The sequence below is a fragment of the Chrysochloris asiatica genome, unplaced genomic scaffold (assembly GCF_000296735.1).
Source record: "Chrysochloris asiatica unplaced genomic scaffold, ChrAsi1.0 scaffold00090, whole genome shotgun sequence".
NCBI lineage: Eukaryota > Metazoa > Chordata > Mammalia > Afrosoricida > Chrysochloridae > Chrysochloris > Chrysochloris asiatica.
The window spans coordinates 6,931,414-6,936,482 of NW_006408608.1; the positions used below are offsets into that span (position 1 = coordinate 6,931,414).

At 40.9% G+C, this 5,069-nt stretch overlaps 1 pseudogene; it reads right to left on the bottom strand.

Moving 5' to 3' along the window:
• The window catches only part of LOC102819523, a 2,997-nt pseudogene extending 1,516 nt beyond the window's left edge, over positions 1-1,481 (bottom strand).
• Between the last annotated feature and the right edge of the window lie 3,588 nt (positions 1,482-5,069).

A 5,069-nucleotide genomic window follows, 5' to 3' on the forward strand; every position in this document is an offset into this window, starting at 1 on the left:
CTTAGTCTCTCTATTGGGAAATCAATTTTACCAGTTAGTACAGAGAAGAGGGTGAGTCACAAAAGAAGAAGGACAGAAAAGATCATTTTCTATTTTTCCCAGAGTTGAATCCCCCAAGCCTCTTTGAAAACAACACTGAATATTGAATATCCCCATTTAACAAATCGGAAGCTTGTTCATCTGATGGCGGCCAGCCTCCAAGATGGCGTCCAATGCTTCCCACCTCCTGATATTGATGCTCTTGCACAGACCCCTCCCACACTAGCACGTCTTTCTGAGAACAGGTTACAAAGGACTACACAGCTTCTGTCTTGAACACACACTTTCTCAGATCGCTTTCTTTGTTTCTGAGAGAAACCTGATGCTGAGTAGTTAGCACGTGAGCAATTCCACCAAGAAGCCCACCCAGCAGGAACTGAGGCCTCTTGTCTCCAGCCCCAGTCAAGCCTCAGATGACTGCAACTCTGACCTGATTGTAACTCCAGCTAAGTCACTCCCAGGTTCTTAACTTCCAGAAACTATGAGAGAATAATGGTTTTCTGTTTAAGCCTATAAAAGTTCTGGGAGTAATTTATTACACAGCAATAGATAATACACACCTCTTTTCTCTTTTGAACAAGGATAGCCAACTTCTCCACAATCTAGTGAAAACTGAATATTATTGTTGTTGTTAGGTGCCGTCGAGTCAGTTCCGCTCAGAGTGACAAAGTGTGTTTCCAAAGAGTGGCTGGTTGGTTTGATCTGCTGACCTGTGGTTAGCAGCCCAGTGCTTATCCTTCAAGTGCTGTTGAGTCAGTTCCGACTCATAATGACCCTGTATAGGGTTTCCGAGGAGCAGCTAGTGGGTTTGAACTGCCAACCTTGCAGTCCAAGCTGACCTTGGGGTCCAGTGCATTGCCTTGTAGTGCCACAAAAACTGAATAGGTGATTTATTTGTCAACAAAAAAAGATTTGCCATCTTCCATGATGACCTAGGTGCCGCCATTAGAATTCGTTCCCATATCCAGTAAGCAACCAAGCTCATCTACCTTGGAAAACACAGTACCGACAGTCTGGGACAGGACACAAGCTGTGTAAACATGTTCTCTCTTCAAGGGGAGATGATACACATGTGATCATAGACTATGGGACCAAATGCACCAGGTAGTCTGTGGAATTCAGAAGACAACGGCTCTCAAGTAGCTTATTAGAGTCTAGTTGGGGGAGAAAACCTTCTAAATCAGAAACGAAGAAAATGTCTGTTCCTGGTGCATGACTGGAACTTGGTATTTACAAGACAACTGAACAGATACTTGATGATAAAAGGTTTGAAATTATGTAAGTATGAATATTGGTCAGATTAAATTTTCCTTTTCAGTTTCCCGGTTTCAGCAACTTAGTGGAGGGGAATAATAATTAAAAAAGAATCCGCTAAATACAATCCCGCCATTTCCATCTTCGGATGAAATTACCTTTTTCTCCCCTGGCCCGTTGGTGCTCATAGTGAAAATTACCCCCCAATTTCTCAATTCTGTAAAGCTCCATGGAGAATTTCCTAGATTGGCTTTTACTATCCTATTGTCCAGTTAAAGAAAAAGACTCATTGCACATGAAACATACCAGAACCTCACTCACTCTAACACTGCCCTAAAAATACGTGCTGTCAAAGTGTGTGTGTGTGTGTGTGTGTATTTTGCAAAGTCTTTTCACATCCTTGTTAAATTTGGCAGCAGAAGATGCTACAATAGAAGGTTTCTAACTTCCCCTCTTTATTTATATTTTTAGTTTGGACTTTGGTAAGTAGATAATTGAATGTGGAATCCAGGTGGGTAAGCAAGGTTTACATACATGGTAGACCAGATGTCTTAAACAAGTGCTCTGTAGACTAAATTTAGTGTGTGTAATCTTGTTGTTGTTTTAAATTAAGCAACAATTGAAGATTTGCACTCTCAATTATTCCTTTATATTATAGGTAAGGAGCTCTTTTATCGCCTTATAATAGAGAAGTATTTTTCTCTACCATGTCTGTGTTAAAAAATGGAAAAATGAAAGAAGGATAAAGGAGTTACATATTTTAAGAAGTGGAATTGGAAAACAGTCATCCCTGGCCTGTTTTACTCCTGAGCATCACTTGTCTGGCCCTTGCAGACACTGAAATCTGTGATCCCCAGCAGCAGACCTCGAGATAGCTATTTCCCAGGACTCTTGGGAATCTTTTTATACTCAGTCCTCACTGTAGCATATAATTTCCCCCATAAAACACAGCCAAGGATAACGTAACCAGAGCGAGGGTACATTGAATAGAGAAGAACCCCGAAATGAGGCTGTGATGCTGGGCTGTTGGCTAAGCTTACTCACTTTCTGCTGGACTCTCCCCTGCACGCTAATTCAATAAAGCTCACAGTTCCAGGTCATGCTTCAGCTAAATGGCCACTTGCTACACCCTGAGGGCCTCGATGAATGTATTATCCCTGACTTATGACAGAGTTCTCATTTGATGACTCCATCATGAGTTGGTTCTAACGTAAGTCGAATACCTATTTGAAAAAAAAATTATTACTGCTTTTTATTATCAGTGTTTTTATAAATCTGGCCTTTATTTATCTTTGGGGGTTGGAAATGTTACATATAAATTTACAGATCTGATGACATCAGTACTGCAACATTATATGACATGCCTATTACTAACAATAAGATGTACACAACAACAACAATAAGCAAAAATGAACAGTTGCCAGTGCAGTTTGTCATGACTTAAATACGTCATAAATTGGGGACTATCAGTAATCATAAATCCAAACACTTGAAGGTCTATTCAAATTGAGCAATTTCTTGCACTCTTGTGCCTTTGTCTGGGCCTACTATGCTTTGGGTAAGAGCAAAACCAACCATTAAAAAAAAATTAAATTAACTCTATAGTGACTAGGGAGTCTTGGTGTAGCTCTGTGGGCTAATGCGCCAGACTGCAAAGCCATTTGAATTGCAAGATCAGTGATTCAAGTTCACAGGGCCGCTCCTTGGAAACCCTATACAGGGTCTCTATGGGTCGGAATTGACTCAACAGCACTAAACAACAACAACATAATGACTAGATTCGCAGTGAGAGTCATTGCTTATCAGAGACCCAAGGAAGGTCTCTTTATATAGAGGAGACAATAGAATCCCAGAGAAGGCCTATGACAGGATGTGCTTTTCAAGTTGTCCCAGAACTGTCATGGCTGAATGTCTCCATCACAGATTCTATAAAAGAATCCTGACCAAATGAGAGAAAATGCAGAACAGAATTTCAAATTCTCTCGGAGACTTTCTGGAGGTTGGATGGACCCTGGAAATCAATGCCTTGAGTTAATCTTTTGAAACTTAAACCAAAAATATCTCCTGAAGTCTTCTTAAAACCAAACCATGGTTTAACTTAACTCTAAAGAACTATCGGCATGGGATAAATTCATAACAGCAACTTAAAAGATTAGATTAAGAACTGTAGGGGGCAGCGAATTGATGTTAATGGGAAGAATCAACTCAGAAAAGGAGGGTAGGAATGGTTGCACATCTAAAAGAATGTCATCAATGCCATTGAATTGTACAGGTAGAAAGAGTTGAATTGGTGTATGTTCTGTTGTATATATTCCCAGAAAAAACAAATAATGTATATACGTTTTTGTAAGTTGCTCTGCAGCTGTGTGACATAGACAAGGATGGACTTCTCACATCTCCCTGGGGCACTTTCATACTGCATCCTACTCTGTGAGACAGGAATTAGATCATGTGAGAACCAAAAGTGATGAGCAACTTGTTCAATGTCCCACAGCCCATAAGAAGGAGAGTGAAGATTCACACCCAGAATGGTTGGGTGCTACACTGGGAAAAGTGATCAGAATTCTGGTGCATTCTATATAATGGTATTTATTCATTCCTTTGCCTTGTTCCTCCTGCTAGAATTGTCTCATCTTCCTAATTCCTACTTTCTGTGCCCTATTTGTCTGTCAAGACCCAGATAAAGACCCTTTCCTGAGCCTCAGTTTCCCCATCTGTATAATGGAGGGGTTGGGTTAGAGCACTTACTGGTGAAGGAACATTCCTTGAGCTGACTCAGACCTCTCCTTTCTCCTCCTCCTACCTTTGAAGACGTTCCCATTCTGTAAATGTCCGTTCTGCACAATTGAGCACATTATTATATTGGTAGAAAAAGCAGTAATATATGGTACTGCCTTATCTGCTAATAACCTTGTACCGCTTCTCATGTTCCATACTTTTAAAAAAGTGTGCCTTAGTGTGTGTGTGTGTATACTTGTGCTCTCTGTGTGTGAGTGTGTTGACTTTCCAGCATACGTCCCTTCTTCCTGAATCACCCCAGTTTCCCTCAGAAGAATCACCAACTCCTTATTGTGCCTAATCTTGGAAAGGAGGCAATTTTAGACCAGGATTTTGTTCTAGGAAGACTGAAGACGCGAGATCCTCTTTCTCAGCACTCAGTACACTCAGAGGTACCCAAAGATCAGCCAACTGAATGCTCCATTATGAGGACAGAAGACTAAGCATGTGGCCACCAGCCTGTCCTGCCATGATCTTTGCAGTGATCCTGCTGCCTGATCCTTGCAGTGACCTTGGCACCTGCCTATCCTGGGCTGGTCTTCTAGCCTCCCATCAACTCTGTGGTCTCCTGAGACCTTCTCCAAACATTTTCTTTGTTTTTAGTCTATTTGGGTTGCTTTTAACCATATGCTGCCACTGAAGCTAAGCCTCACACAATCCATGCCAACAATTTTTACACGTACACTCCAGGGACATGAATTCCATTCATCATGAGCAATCATCTCTACTACTTTGGAATTATTTACCTTTGTCCTCAAGGTGACATCTTTGCTCTTCAACACTTAAAAAAGGTCTTGTGCAGCAGATTTGCCTAATGCACGTATTGCATTTGATTTTTTGACTGCTGCTTTCATGAGTGTTGATAGTTGATCCAAGAAAAATGAAGTCCTTGACAACATCAATCTTTTCTCCATTGATAAGAATGTTGTTTATTGGTCCAGTGGTGAGGATTTTTGTTTTCTTTACATTGAGATGCAATCCATACTGAAGGCTATGGT